The sequence below is a fragment of the Balaenoptera borealis genome, assembly GCF_965194805.1.
Source record: "Balaenoptera borealis genome assembly, chromosome: 3".
In the NCBI taxonomy this organism is placed as follows: domain Eukaryota; kingdom Metazoa; phylum Chordata; class Mammalia; order Artiodactyla; family Balaenopteridae; genus Balaenoptera; species Balaenoptera borealis.
This window is the reverse complement of record NC_138866.1, coordinates 50776828-50794775: the sequence shown is the minus strand read 5'-3', so window position 1 is coordinate 50794775 and position 17948 is coordinate 50776828. Positions and strand designations below refer to the sequence as shown.

Here is a 17948-nt window from a genome sequence, read left to right as displayed (position 1 = left end):
CACTGCCTAAACGAGCTCCAGAGATGGGCACGAGCTGTGGCTATCAGCGTGGACCCCAGAGACAGGCATGAAATGCTAAGACTGCTGCTGCAGTCACCAAGAAGCCTGTGTGCGAGCACAGGTCACTATCCACACCTCCCCTCCCAGGAGCCTGTGCAGCCCGCCACTGCCAGGGTCCCATGATCCAGGGACAACTTCCCTGGGAGAACACAGGGCGCACCTCAGGCTGTTGCAACTTCATGCCGGCCTCTGCTGCTGCAGGCTCGCCCCGCATCCGTGACCCTCCCTCCCCCTGGCCTGAGTGAGCCAGAGCCCCCTAATCAGCTGTTACTTTAACCCTGTCCTGTCTGGGCAGGAACAGATGCTCTCAGGCGACCTACACGCACAGGCAGGGCCAAATCCAAAGCTGAAACACAGGAGATGTGTGAACAAAGAAGAGAAAGGGGAATGTCTCCCAGCAGCCTCAAGAGCAATGGATTAAATCTCCACAATCAATTTGATGTACCCTGCATCAGTGGAATACCCGAATAGACAACGAATCATCCCAAAATTGAGGCGGTGGACTTTGGGAGCAATGATATATATATATATTTTTTCCTTTTTCTCTTTTTGTGAGTTTGTATGTATATGCCTCGTTGTGTGATATTGTCTGTATAGCTTTGCTTTTACCATTTGTCCTAGGGTTCTGTCTGTCCATTTTTTTGTTTTTTGTTTTTGTTTTTTTGAGTATAGTTTATAGTGCTTGTTATCATTGGTGGATTTGATTTTTAGTTTGGTTGCTCTCTTCTTTCTTTCTGTCTTTCTTCCTTTTTTTTATTATTACTTAAAAAAATTTAATATTTATTTTTTAGTTTTTATTTTAATAACTTAATTTTATTTTATTTTTTCTTTCTTTTTCTCTTTTTTTCTCCCTTTTATTTTGTGCCGTGTGGATGACAGGGTCTTGGTGCTCTGGCCAGGCAACAGGCCTTTGCCTCTGAGGTGGGAGAGATGAGTTCAAGATATTGGTCCACCAGAGGACTCCCATCTACACATAATGTCAAACTCCGAAAATCTCCCAGAGATCTCCATCTCGATGCCAAGACCCAGCTCCACTCAACGACCAGCAAGCTACAGTGATGGACACCCTATGCCAAACAACTAGCAAGACAGGGACACAACCCCACCCATGAGCAGAGAGGCTGCGTAAAATCATAAAAAGGTCACAGACACCACAAAACCCACCACTGGATGCAAACCTGCCCACCAGAAAGACAATATACAGCCTCGTCCACCAGAACACAGGTGTGGGTCCCCTCCATCAGGAAGCTTACACAACCCACTGAACGAACGTTACCAACTGGGGGCAGACACCAAAAACAATGGGAACTACGAACCTGCAGCTGTGAAAAGGAGACCCCAAACACAGTAAGTTAAGCAAAATAAGCAGACACAGAAACACACAGCAGATGAAGCAGCAAGGTAAAAACCCACCAGATCAAACAAATGAAGAGAAAATAGACAGTCTACCTGAAAAAGAATTCAGAATAATGATAGTAAAGATGATCCAAAATCTTGGAAATAGATTGGAGAAAATACAAGAAATGTTTAACAAGGAGCTAGAAGAACTAAAGGGCAAACAAACAATGATGAACAACACAAAAAATGAAATTTAAAATTCTCTAGAAGGAATCAATAGCAGAATAAATGAGGCAGAAGAATGGATAAGTGACCTGGAAGATAAAACAGTGGAAATAACTACTGCAGAGAAGAATAAAGAAAAAAGAATGAAAAGAATTGAGGACAGTCTCAGACACCTCTGGGACAACATTAAAAGCACCAACATTCTAATTATAGGGGTCCCAGAAGAAAAAAAGAAAGGGAATGAGAAAATATTTGAAGAGATTATAGTTGAAAACTTCAGTAATATGGGAAAGGATATAGTTAATCAAGTCCAGGAAGTGCAGAGAGTCCAATACAGGATAAATCCAAGGAGAAACGCCAAGACACATATTAATCAAACTATCAAAAATTAAATACAAAGAAAGAATATTAAAAGCAACAAGGGAAAAACAACAAATAACATACAAGGGAATCCTCATAAGGTTAACAGCTAATCTTTCAGCAGAAACTCTGAAGCCAGAAGGGAGTGGCAGCACATATTTAAAGTGATGAAAGGTAAAAACCTACAACCAATATTACACTACGCAGCAAGGATCTGATCCAGAATCAATGGAGAAATTAAAACCCTTACAGACAAGCAAAATCTAAGAGAGTTCAGCACCAGCAAACCCACTTTACAACAAATGCTAAAGGAACTTCTCTAGGCAGGAAACACAAGAGAAGGAAAAGACCTACAATAACAAACCCAAAACAATTCAGAAAATGGTAATAGGAACATACATATCGATAATTACCTTAAATGTCAATGGATTAAATGCTCCAACCAAAAGACATAGACTGGCTGAATGGACACAAAAACAAGACGCATATATAGGCTGTCTACAAGAGACCCACTTCAGACCTAGGGACACATACAGACTGAAAGTGAGGGGATGGAAAAAGATATTCCATGCAAATGGAAATCAGAAGAAAGCTGGAGTAGCAATTCTCATATCAGAAAAAATAGACTTCAAAATAAAGACTATTATAAGAGACAATGAAGGACACTACATAATGATCAAGGGATCAATCCAAGAAGATAAAACAATTGTAAATATTTATGCACCCAACATAGGAGCACTTCAATACATAAGGCAAATGCTAACAGCCATAAAAGGGGAAATTTACAGTAACACAATCATAGCAGGGGACTTTAACACCCCACTTTCACCAATGGACAGATCATCCGAAATGAAAATAAATAAGGAAACAGAAGCTTTAGATGATACATTAAACAAGACGGACTTAATTGATATTTATAGGACATTCCATCCAAAAACAACAGAATACACTTTCTTCACAAGTGCTCATGCAACATTCTCCAGCATAGATCATATCTTTGGTCATAAATCAAGCCTTTGTAAATTTAAGGAAACTGAAATCATATCAAGTATCTTTTCAGACCACAACAGTATGAAACTAGATATCAATTACAGGAAAAAGTCTGTAAAAAATACAAACAAATGGAGGCTAAACAATACACTACTTAATAACTAAGAGATCACTGAAGAAATCAAAAAGGAAATATTAAAAAAACCTAGAAACAAATGACAATGAAAACATGACAACGCAAAACGTATGGGATGCAGCAAAAGCAGTTCTAAGAGGGAAGTTTATAGCAATACAATCCTAACTCAAGAAACAAGAAACAACTCAAATAAGCAACCTAACCTTATACCTAAAGCAATTAGGTAAAGAAGAACAAAAAACCCCCAAAGTTAGCAGAAGGAAAGAAATCATAAAGATCAGATCAGAAATAATGAAAAAGAAAGGAATAGCAAAGATTAATAAAACTAAAACCTGGATCTTTGAGAAAATAAACAAAATTGATAAACCATTAGCCAGACTCATCAAGAAAAAAAGGGAGAACACTCAAATAAATAGAAATGAAAAAGGAGAAGTAACAACTGACACTGCACAAATACAAAGGACCATGAGAGATTACTACAAGCAACTATATGTCAATAAAATAGACAACCTAGAAGAAATGGACAAATTCATAGAAAAGCACAAACTTCTGAGATGGAACCAGGAAGAAATAGAAAATATAAACAGACCAATCACAAGCACTGAAATTGAAACTGTGATTAAAAATCTTCCAACAAACAAAAGCCCAGGACCAGATGGCTTCACAAGTGAATTCTATCAAATTTTTAGAGAAGAGCTAACACCTATCCTTCTCAAACTCTTCCAAAATATAGCAGAGGGAGGAACAGTCCCAAACTCATTCTACGAGGCCACCATCACCCTGATACCAAAACCAGACAAAGATGTCACAAAGAAAGAAAACTACAGGCCAATATCACTGATGAACATAGATGCAAAAATCCTCAACAAAATACTAGCAAACAGAATCCAACAGCACATTAAAAGGATCACACACCAAGATCAAGTGGTGTTTACCCCAGGAATGCAAGGATTCTTCAATATATGCAAATCAATCAATGTGATACACCATATTAACAAATTGAAGGAGAAAAACCATATAATCATCTCAATAGATGCAGAAAAATCTTTTGACAAAATTTGACACTCATTTATGATAAAAACCCTCCAGAAAGTAGGCATAGAAGGAACTTACCTCAACATAATAGAGCCCACATATGACAAACCCATAGCCAACATCGTTCTCAATGGTGAAAAGCTGAAACCATTTCCACTAAGATCAGGAGCAAGACAATGTTGTCCACTCTCACCACTATTATTCAACATAGTTTTGGAAGTTTTAGCCACAGCAATCAGAGAAGAAAAAGAAATAAAAGGAATCCAAATCAGAAAAGAAGTAAAGATGTCACTGTTTACAGATGACATGATACTATACTTAGAGAATCCTAAAGATGTTACCAGAAACCTACTAGAGCTAATCAATTAATTTGGTAAAGTAGCAGGATACAAAATTAAACCACAGAAATCTCTTGCATTCCTTTACACTGATGATGAAAAATCAGAAGGAGAAATTAAGGAAACACTCCCATTTGCCATCGCAACCAAAAGAATAAAATACCTAGGAATAAATCTACGTAAGGAGACAAAAGACCTATAGGCAGAAAACTGTAAGACACTGATGAAAGAAATTAAAGATGGTACACACAGATGGAGAGATATACCATGTTCTTGGATTGGAAGAATCAACATTGTGAAAATGACTCTACTACCCAAAGCAATCTACAGATTCAATGCAATCCCTATCAAACTACCAATGGCATTTTTCAAAGAATTAGAACAAAAAATTTCACAGTTTGTACAGAAACACAAAAGACCCCGAATAGCCAAAGCAATGTAGAGAAAAAAAAATGGAGCTGGAGGAATCAGGCTCCCGGACTTCAGACTATACTACAAAGCTACAGTAATCAAGACAGTATGGTACTGGCATGAAAACTGAAATACAGATCAATGGAACAGGATAGAAAGCCCAGAGATAAACCCATGCACATATGATCACCTTATTTTTGATAAAGCGGGCAAGAATATACAATGGAGCAAAGACAGCCTCTTCAATAAATGGTGCTGGGAAAACTAGACAGCTACATGTAAAAGAATGAAATTAGAACACTCCCTAACTCCATACACAAAAATAAACTCAAAATGGATCAAAGACCTAAATGTAAGGCCAGACACTTTAAAACTCTTAGAGGAAAATATAGGCAGACAACTCTATGACATAAATCACAGCAAGATCCTTTTTAACCACCTCCTAGAGAAATGGAAATAAAAACAAAAACAAATGGTTCCTACTGAAACTTAAAAGCTTCTGCACAGCAAAGGAAACCATAAACAAAACGAAAAGACAACCCTCAGAATGAGAGAAAATATTTGCAAATGAAGCAACTGACAAAGGATTAAGCTTCAAAATTTACAAGCAGCTCATGCAGCTCAATATCAAAAAAACGAACAACCCAATCCAAAAATGGGCAGAAGACCTAAATAGACATTTCTCCAAAGAAGATATACAGATTGCCAACAAACACATGAAAGAATGCTCAACATCACTAATCATCAGAGAAATGCAAATCAAAACTACAAGGAGGTATCACCTCACACGAGTCAGAATGGCCATCATCAAAAAATCTACAAACAATAAATGCTGGAGAAGGTGTGGAGAAAAGGGAACCCTCTTTCACTGTTGGTGGGAATGTAAATTGATACAGTCACTATGGAGAACAATATGGAGGTTCCTTAAAAAACTAAAAATAGAACTACCATATGACCCAGCAATCCCACCACTGGGCATATACCCTGAGAAAACCATAATTCAAAAAAAGTCATGTACCACAATGTTCATTGCAGCTCTATTTACAATAGCCAGGACATGGAAGCGACCTAAGTGTCCATCAACAGATGAATGGATGAAGAAGATGTAGCACATATATACTATGGAATATTACTCAGCCATAAAAAGAAACAAAATTGAGTTATTTGTAGTGAGGTGGATGGACCTAGAGTCTGTCATACTGAGTGAAGTCAATCAGAAAGGAAAAAACAAATACCGTATGCTAACCCATACATATGGAATCTAAAAAAAAAAAAAAAAAATGTTCTGAAGAACCTAGGTGCAGGACAGGAATAAAGATGCAGGTGTAGAGAATGGACTTGAGGTCACGGGGAGGGGGATGGGTAAGCTGGGACGAAGTGAGAGAGTGGCATGGACTTATATATACTTCCAAATGTAAAATAGATAGCTAGTGGGAAGCAGCCACATAGCACAGGGAGATCAGCTCGGTGCTTTTTGACCATCTGGAGGGGTGGGATAGAGAGGCTGGGAGGGATATGCAAGAGGGAGGAGATATTGGGATATATGTATATGTATAGCTGATTCACTTTGTTATAAAGCAGAAACTAACACACCATTGTAGATCAATTATACTCCAATAAAGATGTTAAAAAAAAAAATACCATTGAAAAAAATAAGCCTGCCTGGCCTTTACAGCTAAAAATATAAATCTACTTTAGGGATAAAAGAGACACTGTGGATGCATGGGATGTTTTATCATATTTTGACATAAAGTATTCTGTCAATATGAAATATTAAGATGTCTATTACTGAAAAATAAATTTTCAATTTAATTACATTCCAATCAAAATCCCAATGCAGCTCCAGTTAAAGATGGTGATGGAGGAAAATCCTGAACCCCTCTCCTGCCGCAGACACGCCCAATTTACAGCTACATATGGAACAATTTCCTTTGAAGAAAACCCAATATTATTTGAGTGACTCATACACATCAAGTGAATGTGGGGGAAAAAATCCATATTGAAGTACATAGACAAGGGTCAGATACCACTTCACCATAAATCCTAACTCTAGCACAGGAACCCACACCTTGGAGGAAACTCAAAACCCCAAGTTTCTCCTTGAGCTACCCAACTTTTAAGACCTGCACCTGAGACACAAGCCCCCAAAAAATCTAGCTTTGAAAGCCAATGGGACATGTGTTCAGGATACCAACAAAGCTACAGCAAACTGAGAAACATTTCTTAAAGGGCTCATGCACATAAACCCACACACCCCAGAGCCCAGCACAGCATCAACCAACTGCAAAGAGCCCAGACTTTCCATGAAAGAGTCTTATTTGCTTATTTTAAAGCAATGACCTTTAAAGGGGCAGGCATATAATTTAACACACATCTATGGGTCTCCTGAAATACTCTCCAGGGATGGAGACTGGTGGCTGCCATCTTTGTTCCCTCCCTCTGCCTTGCTCCAGCTCACCAGTATCTCTCAGAAAGGAGTTTGTATCCTCATCTAGCATCCCAGTTTTTGTGGCTGCCACCCAGAGGATGTCCCTTGACCACCTGGTTCTGGTGGCCAGCAGGGCTTGCATTCCTGTGTCCCATGGAACAGTCCTTCGGCAATTACCACTCCCAGGACACAGCACAGGCAATAGACTAAAGCACATCCTCAGTCTTTCTGTGAAAGAGGTCTATTTGCTTGTTCTGGAGCCTGAGGGACCAGCTTCTGGTCTGGCACACATGTAGGATCCTACTGAGATGCTCTCTAGGGACTCCAGGGATGGAGGTCAGTAAATGGTATCTATGCATTCTCCCTCTGCCTCACTGGAAGTCACTAGCATCTCTTGGAAAAGAGCTTATACCCCTGTCTGGCACCTGATTTTTTCAGCTGCCTCCCAAGGGACACCTCTAGCTCACCTGGCTCTGGTGGCCAGTGGGACTTACACTTATGGGTCCAGGGGGACTGTAATCAATGGAGACATTCTTAACCAGCTACCATTCCTAGGGCACATCAAGAAGCAACAGAATGAGGTGCCTAGTCTTTCTGTAAAAGAGGTCTATTAGTTCATCTTCATAGCTATGGCCTGAGAGGCAGGCTTCTAATTAAACATACTTCTTAGGGCCACCTATAATCTTCTCCAGAGACCTCAGAGGGTGGGTGCTAACTCTGTACTTTCCCACCGCCTCCTTCCAGGGTATCAGTATCACCTGGACGGGATTTTGTATCTGCTGCCCCAGTTCTTGTGGCTGCCACCCAGGGATGCCAGTTGATCGCCTGTCTTTGATAGCCAGGGGGACTTATCCTTATGGGCCCATAGGACTGTATATATATATGTGTGTGTTTGTGTGTGTGTGTGTATTTTTTTTTCAAAGCTACTTCCTGAGTGTCTGGCTTTCAATCAACCTGAATCTAGATGCTGACTGAGATCCTCTCTTTTGGGACACTGACAAGTCTTGGCACATGGTCAACCACTAGGATCCACTAAAAGTAGGCTGCTTGTATAATCACAAAGGTTTGAGAGACAAACAAGAGCTAGTGCAAGGATTAATGATAAGGTTCATCTCTTACACAAGTCTACTTTTTCAAGAATGGGAGAGGTAGCTGTTTATTTAAAGCATAGAAACCAACACAGAGAGTCAAGGAAAATGAAGTAACAGAGAAATATGTTCCAAACAAAAGAACAAGATAAAACCTTAAAAACATATCTTAACAAAATAGAGATAAGTGATTTACTTGATAAAGTATTCAATACATATCAGAGATATACAAAGGATTGTAAAAGGCTACTATGAATAAATATACACCAACAATTTGGACAACCTAGAAGAAATGGATAAATTTCCAGGCAAATACAACCTACCAAGACTAAATCATGAAGAAACAAAATATGGACAGAACTATTACTAGTTAAGACACTGAATCAGTAATCAAAAATTTGCCAACAAAAAAAGTCCAGAACCAGATGGCTTCACTGATGAATTCTATCAAACACTTAAAGAAGAATGAATACCAATCCTTCTGAAATTCTTCCAAAAATTTGAAGAGGAGGGAATACTTTCAAACTCATTTTATGAGGCTAGCATTACCCTGATACCCAAAACCAGACAAGGACCACCACAAGAAAAGAAAATTACAGCCAATATCCCTGAAGGACATAGGTGAAAAAATCCCTAGCAAAATGGTAACAAACAACATTCAAGAATACATTAAAAGGATCATACACCACGATCAAGTGGTATTTATTCCCAGGATGTAAGGATGGTTCAGTATCTGCAAATCAATCAATGGGATACACCATGTTAACAAAATGAAGGATAAAAATCGTGATCATCTAATAGATGCAGGAAAATATCTGACAAAATTTAACATCAATTTATGTTAACAACTCTCAACAAAGTGTGTATATAAGGAACATACCTCAAAATAATAAAGGCCATATATGAAAAGCTCACAGCTGACATGATACTCATGGTGTAAAGCTGAAAGTTTTTCCTCTAAAAATCAGGAACAAGACAAGGATGCTTACTCTTGCCTTGTTGAATATTTATTTAACATTGTACTGGAAGTCCCAGCCAGAGCAGTTAGGCAAGGAAAAGAAATAAAAGGCATCCAAATCAGAGAAGAAGTAGTACAAGAGTAGCCATTTGCAGATGACATGATATTACACCGAAAAACTCTAAATACTCCACCAAAAAACTTGTAGAACCAATAAACAAAATCAGTAAAGTTGCAGAATACAAAATCTGTATACAAAAATCAGTCACATTTCTATGTATTCATAATAAACTATCAGAAGAAGAAATTAAGAAAACAATCCCATTTTTATTTTCATCAAAAAGAATAAAATACCTAGGAATAAATTTAACCAATGAGGTGAAAGACCTGTACACTGAAAACTTTAAGATATCAATGAAAGAAATTGAAGAAGATACAAATAAGTGAAAAGATATTCCATGATCATTTTCTGGATTAATATTTTTAAAATGTCCATCCTACCCAAAGCAATCTATAGATTCAATGCAATCACTATCAAAATTCCAATGGCATTTTTCCCAGAAAGAGAACAAACAATCCTAAAATTAGTTAGAACCACAAACGACCCTTAATAGCCAAAGCAATCTTGAGAGAGAAGAGCAAAGCTGGAGGCATCACACTCCCCGATTTCAAACTATATTACAAAGCCATAGTAATCAAAACAATATGGTATTATAGGCATAAAAACAGACACATAGATCAATGGAATAGAACAGAGGCAATAAATAAACCCACACATATATGGTCAATTAATTTATGACAAAGAAGCCAAGAAAATACAAGAGCAGTCTGTTCAATAACTGTTGCTGGGAAAAATGGACAGCCACATGCAAAAGAATGAAACTACACCTGTTTCTTACACTATATACAAATTAACTCAAAATGGATCACAGACTTCAATATAAAACCTGTAATCATAAAACTCCTAGAAGAAAACATAGGTTGTAACCAGTGTAACCTGGATATTGGTTTTGATGATGATTTTTTTGGACTAGACACCAAAAGCAAAGGTAACAAAATCAAAAATAAACTAGTGACACTACTTCAAACTAAAAAGCTTCTGCACAGCATAGGAAACCATCTATAAAATAAAAAGGCAACCTACCAGATGGGAAAAATTATTTGCAAATCATATATCTGATAAAGGGTTAATATCAAAATATATAAAGAACTAATTCAACTCAACAACAAAAAGTAAATTAATAAATAAACAATTTGATTAAAATTGGGCAGAGGATCTGAATAGGCATTTTCCAAAGAAGACATACAGATGACCAACAGGTATAAGAAAAGGCACTCAATCATCACTAATCATCAGGGAAATGCAAATCAAAACTAGAAAGAAATATCACCTCACACCTGTTAGAATGGGGTATAATCAAAGATAAGAAATAACAAGTGTTGATGAGAATGTAGAGAAAAGAAAACACTTTTGCACTGTTGTTGGGAATATAAACTGTTATAGTCACTATGGAAAACAGTAGGGAGTTTTCTCAAAAAAATTAAGAACAGAACTACCACATGATCCAGCAGTTCCACTTCTGGGTATTTATCTGAAGAAACCGAAATCAATAACTTGAAAAGATATCTGCACCCCCATATTCATTGCAGCATTGTTTACACTAGCCAGGATTGGAAATAACCTAAGTGTCCATTGATGGATCAGTGGATAAATAATATGTGATACATACACACAATGGAACATTATTCAGCCATAAATAAGATGGAAATCTTGCCATTTGGGACAACATGGATTTACCTTGAGGTCATTATGCTAAGTAAAAGAAGTCAGACAGAGAAAGACAAATACTGGATGATCTCACTTATAGGTGGAATTTTTTAAATGTTCATAGATACAGAGAACAGATTGGTAGCTGGCAGAAGGAGGGTAAGAGGTGAGGAAAATGAATGAATGGTATCAAAAGATACAAATTTCCAGTTATAAAATAAATAAGTCATGGGTATATAATGTATAGCATGGTGACTATAGTTAATAAAACTGTATTGTATATTTATTATATATTTGAAAGTTGTTAAATAATAGATCTTAAAAGTTCTCATCATGTAGTAATGTTATATATCAATGGATGTTAACTAGATTTATTGTGGTGATCATTTCATAATATATACAAATATCAGATCATTATGTTGTATACTTAAAACTAATATATAATGTTATATGTCAGTTATACCTCAATAAAAAAAAATCCCACTGCAACTTTTTTGGGTAGCTTTCCTAATTGACTTTAATGTTTATCTGAAATAATAAAACATGCCTTGACACAAAAAATATGAAGAAATAATAAAGGAAACATTCCTAGAATATTAAATGTCACAAACTAGATAATGTTAACTACACTCCCACTAAAGAAAAGTAGAAAACCTGTACACACACATACACACACACACACTTGATATAAGGCAGCTATCAAGGTAGTGAATATCTGCAAAACCAAATTCAGAAGAAGGAAACTCAGAGACATGAGCCTCGCTCATGGAGCAGCTATTTCTCTGGGGACTATTGCAGATTCTGGAAAAGGTCACTTAGCCTGAGAAACTGTGCCTTGATGATAATGTAATGTCAGTGTTAGACTTCATGACAAGTGTCATGTTACTAGAGGAATGAAAGTTGCAGTTCAGACCTGCTAACAAGCCAAGTCCTGATAAATCCTTCGTGCTTTAGGGACCACATCCAAGGAGTAAGTGTGCCCAGGGAATAGTCTCATTCTCAAGGGGACTGAAGTTAAAGTTCAAATACTATTAGTTCCTTAGAATTGTTTACAAGTAATCCAAGATTGCTAGTGTCCTAGTGTTCTGCCAGAAGCATATGCAAATCCTCTCTGAATGAACATAATATTATCCTAGGCATCATATGATTAAAAAGTAATAAGCAGCAAATATCACCCAATAAAAAATATCAGGACAATGAGGAAATAAAAGAACATAAATACAACAAATTGAAAAATACGCAATAGAAATAGATGCACAGAGGAACTGGATAATAGAATATCAGATGCAGGCTTTAAAATAACTGTTAAATAAGTTAAAGAATATAAAAGACAAAACCTAGAACTTTAAAAGTAGAATATATAAATGAATAGAAAAAAATAAAATAACCAAATTAAGATCTCTGAAGATGGGTTTAATAGCATATTAGGCAATGTTAATCAGTGAATTGCTAACCAGAATATAGGTCAGAAAAAAATATACAGAAGGAAATACAGTGTTTTAAAAAGAATGGAAATTTTAAAAACTAATGTAAGAAAGGTGACACAGTGACAAGACTAATTTACATGTAATTGGTGTCCCAGAAAAGAGCAGAGAAAGAATCCTTTGACCTTGCCACTCATTGTGGTAATTTTGTCCATCTAGCTTCTGATGATTAATAATCTCTCCTACCTGCCCAGTTGCCATCAGTGAGCCCATATCTGCAATGTCATCTCCCATCATAAGCCTTTGCATACAAAAGAGACCCACCACTGAATTTCTTAGTGACCCTAACTACCTTCTCACTAACGCACTCATTTTTGCATTAGTAAATAATGTATCCTCTGGGCTGTTCATGGAACATAATCATTTGATGGAGGTTTTTGCCTTACACTGTATATTCACTCCAGCATCCCTACTTATCCAAGCCTTTTAATCCCTTCCTTCACTATCTGTCATGGCATTCTGGCAATTCTACCACACTAAATGTTAGTGATTGCTTTTTCCATGCTTCTAGAAGTCATCTTAGTAGCATGTTTGTAACATCTTCTGGGGTCCTTGTCAAGGTGTTGAATCCTGGGTCCTATGAGAGTACTCCCAAATGAATAATCTCTCCCTTATCCAATTTTGTGTTTCAGCCCCTTGATCAAGAATTCTCAGAAATCTAGTCCCATGCTTAATCTCTCAGCTCCTGCCAGAACACACAGGCTAACTCTTGCTGTACACTCTTTTGAGCATAGGCCCTTTCCTCTTTTATCAGACCCAGGTGTCCCCAGCTGAGTTATGACTTAACCCTAGTTACTATCCTAGTAGACCAGAGGGGCAGTGCAGACAGATCCTGAGTGGACATGCCTCTGAATTTTCTACTTGTGAAGGCTCAGAAAGTTTGAGGCAATCCAAGGATTCATGATTTGGGGCTTCCTATTCTTTTCCAGTCAGGCTCCCAACCTTGACATAGAAGACTTGTCTTGGCTGTGAATTTAATATTTAGATCGTGGCTACTTTTACAATTAAGTCCTGAGCCTCATCCTCAGCTTTCTCTGCTCTCCAAACTGCAGGAGATAAGCGCTCTCGGTATGCAACCAAGGAGTCCTCTTTGCTTTCTCAACTTAGCTTATAAATGATGAATTACTCCCAGCTTCCTAGAAAGATTAATTTTTCTAAATATCAACTGAGTTGAACAGTTACATCCCAATTTCGTTGCCCTTATAGTTAAATTTTTCTCCATATTTCTCAGAGGTCCGATCTATGTTGTCAGCAAAATCATTCCCTTATACAAGAATATCATTGCAGTCTAATACCTGTGGAAGTCTAACAGTTGGACACCTACCTTGCAGAAGTATCTAGTCTTCACCTACCTCCTACACCAAGGATGGCAGTCCTCACTGTTAGCTGGGTGGCAAATGATCCAGCTCCAAAATTCCATCCCCATGGCTAATTTCTTGGGCCATTCCTTCCATCAACTGCTACAGGTTGGGTTCTCTGGAAGCAGATATGGAGCTGGAGATTACCATGTTGCAGATTTGTTGAGGAGTACTCCTGGGATCAGCAGCTATAGAAGAAAGAGAAAAAGGCAAAACTGGTCAGAAAGAAATGTTGAGATCTAATGCTGTCTCTGTGAAAGTTTTAGCCTACCCTTAGGGGAGTTCTGAAGATGAGATGATCCTTTGAATTTTTTCCAAATTGGGATAAGGAAGCCAGGCTTTTATATCCCTGCATGGATCAGTTATTGGGTATAGGAAACTCCAGAAAGGTCTCTGAAGGGTGCTGTCAGGTAAAAGCTGTCTGCCTATAGCCCTCTCTGCAGATGTGGTACTAAATCCTCATTTCTGAGGAAAATTTGAGTGGCATATTACAGCATCTACCACAATGGAAGATTTTAACATATATATATCTCAAACACGGATGAAACCAGCAAAAACCAAAATCAGTAGTACATAAGTGACTGGAACAACATGATTAACACTATTGACATTTTTTTTTATAGGAGTATAGTTGATTTACAAAGTTGTGTTAGTTTCAGGTGTACAGCAAAGTGATTCAGTTATTACAGTTCCCTGTGCTATACAGTAGGTCCTTGTTGTTTATTTTATGTATAGTAGTAACACTATTGACTATTAATTGGTATTAGTAGATCACTGCACCTAACGACTGCAGAACATTTTTTTAAGGGCTTTCAGAACATTTACCCATATTGATTTAACTATATCATTTAAATACTTGCACACAATGAAGCACATTTCTACAAAGTTCAAAGGACCGAACTTATAGAATATGTTCTCTGACCACAGTGGAATAAGCTAGAAATTAAAAACAAAACTATAACCACACAAAAAAAATTCCCATATGTTAGGCTATTAAGCATATACATCTAAATAACTCAAGTGTCAAAGAATGGGTTAGATATAAAGTGGAAATTAATCATATTTTGAACTGAATATAATGAAAATATGACATTTCCCAGCTAGAAGGATGCAGCTAAAACCATTCTTGTTGGTAAATGTTCAGCATTAAATGTAAATATCAGAAAAGAAGTCTGATAAAACTTCTCAAGAAGTCTGATAAAACCCATCTCAAGAAGTTAGAAAAAGAAGAACAAATTCAACTCATTTTTGAAGATGATAACACTGTGGTTGTATTAAAAGTAGCTTTTTAGATATATGTTCTGAAATATTTGTAAATAAAGTAATATGATTCCTTTGATTTGCTTTAAATTAACTCTAAGGGGGTGGAGAGAGTAGTTTTGATGGGCGTAAGTGTGGGGAGATATAGACGATACAAGATGGGTCATATTTAAGTTGGTTGATGGGCATATGGGTTTTTATACTGTTCTGTATTCTATGTTTAAAATTTTTCATAATGTAAAGGTTTAAAAATAGTGCAAATTTAGTGCTTAAATTCCAAAATGAAAAAAAAAACAATACATGAATAGAAAAATTGGAAAAGGGCATGAATGTGCAGTTAAATTACAAGGCAGAGTAATGGGCAATAAAATCAGATTTCAGGTGAAATATTTTTAAACCAGTCAGGTTTAAAAGCCTTTTGTCAGAAACTAGCCATAATTTAATTTTACTGGAATGAACAAGGACTTTAATAAGTAGTTGATGGTACACTGCATTTTTGCTTTGAATATACATGCTCATGGCTCTTAAAAGTGATAATGTCAGTGCTTTTTATGGAGATGACATTCTGAAGCTGATCATAATGCTCCTGCTTGTGAGCTTGTGGTGAGGACCCATGGGGCCTATTTGACTCAGGTGCATGCAGATTTGAAACAAGATAGACCACCTATGACAGCAGTGCATGTCTAACTTCTTTTAATGCTATACTAGAGTTCCTATCCAGAACAATACATGGGAACAGTTTAAGAAAGTTCCAAGGAAGAACTAAATATATTATTATTCACAAATGACATGTTTGTGTTCATAGAAAATCAAAAATATCTACAACTTACTATTATTTAACAAGGTCTATAGACACAAGATCAACATGTAAAAATCAATTGTATTTAAATATAAAAAAACCTGAAAATTAGAAAATGAAATATAAAATTCATTCATACATTTTATGATATATAAAAAAACATTAAGTGCTCTGGTAAAATCTAATAAAAGATTTTTAAGTCCTCTTCACAGAAACTATGAAATATTGAAAGAAATCAAAGGGCAAAATAAATGGAAGAAATGACATTCAAGAATTTGAAGATTTGGTATCATAAAATGGAAAATTCCTCCCAAAATTCTTCTTCAGATTCAGTACAATACAATCCCAATCTAAAGCTCAGCAAGGTTTTTTGGGGGGAGGGGGAAGTTCCAGGGAGGGATACTGATAAACTGATTGTGCCAAAAATATCAAAGACAAAAGACAGTGTTGAGGAGGAATAACATAGAGGACGTATACCAGATATAAAGGCTTATGTTAGCCTTACAATTATTAAGACAGAATTCTATTGATGTAAAAGAAAACAAAAAGCCAATGGAAGCCATGGAAATTTCAGAAACAGAACCATACATGTATGACCATTTAACTTATGACAGAGATGGTACTGATATTATATTTCAAAAAGTATTAATGTGGAAAAACCTTGTATCCTTCCTGCACCTTCCACCCTCACACACATACACATCAATTCCAGATAGGCTGCAAATGGAAATGTGAAGAACAAAGCAACTGGAAAATATAATAGGAGAAGATCTTCCTTAGCTTGGTGTACTAGGCTGAGTTAATGGCCTCCTAATCTCTGAATCCTGTAAATGTCATCTTATTTGGAAAAAGCAACTTTTCAGGTGTGATTAAGAATCTTTAGTTGGGGAAATTACCCAGGATACCTGAAATACAATCACGTGTATCCTTCTAAAAGGAAGGCAGAGGGAGATGTGACCATACAGAAGAGGCGAAGGCAATGTAAAGAAGCAGATGCTGCAGTCATGCAGCCACAAACCAAAGATTGTCGGCAGCCACCAAAAGCTGGAAGAGGCATAAAAGGGATTTTCTCATAATGCCTCCAGAGGGATCACAGCCGTACCAACACCTTGATTTCAGCCCAGTGATACTAATTTTGGACTTCTGGTTCCACAACTATGAGAGAATAAATTGTTCTTTTAAGCCACCAAGTTGTTGGCAATTTGTTACAACAGCTACAGGAAGTAAATACGCATAGGACAGACAAAGATTGCCCAAACTGGTCATGAAAAAAAGTACTAATCATAAAGGAAAATTTGATAAATTAGACTTTATTAAAATTAAGAATGTATATTCATCAAAAGACATTAAGAAAATGCAAAAGAAGGCTAGGAATTAAAGAAGAAAGATTTGTATCCAGGAAAAAATATAAAAATCACTAAGATATAAAAACAGGCAACCTAATAGAAAATGGACAAAAAGACTTGGAGAGGAACTCCATAAAATAGCATATCTAAGTAGTCAATAAATAAAAAGTTAGCAACTCTACTAGTCATCAGGAAATGCAAAGTAAACCATAATGATCTACCATTACAGCCCCTCCAGAATGGCTATCATTAAAGGGGTTGACAATATCAAGTGTTGAGGAGGTTGTGAACAATGGAAATGCTGCAACTGGGAATATAATTTGGGTAACCACTTTGGCTATGTGTTTGGCAGTACCTACTGAAGCTGAACGTACACACATCTTATGACACTAAAACCCCATCCCATCCTTGGATATGTACACAAAAGAAGGGTGTGGGATATGCATATGTGCGTGTGTGTGCCAAAGACAAGCACAAAATCATTTAGTAATGTTGTCTGTAATAACCCCAAACATGAAACAAGACATACATCCATTAGTAGTAAAATGGATAAATTGTGGCATACT

At 36.8% G+C, this 17948-nt stretch overlaps 1 long non-coding RNA gene across 1 annotated transcript in view; it reads right to left on the bottom strand.

The window, feature by feature from the left end:
- LOC309624983 overlaps positions 1-17948 on the bottom strand; it is a 714184-nt gene that overhangs the window by 38475 nt on the left and 657761 nt on the right. The window contains exon 4 of the long non-coding RNA XR_014242278.1: positions 13972-14165. This is a non-coding gene — a long non-coding RNA (uncharacterized lncRNA). The remainder of the gene's footprint in view (positions 1-13971; positions 14166-17948) is intronic.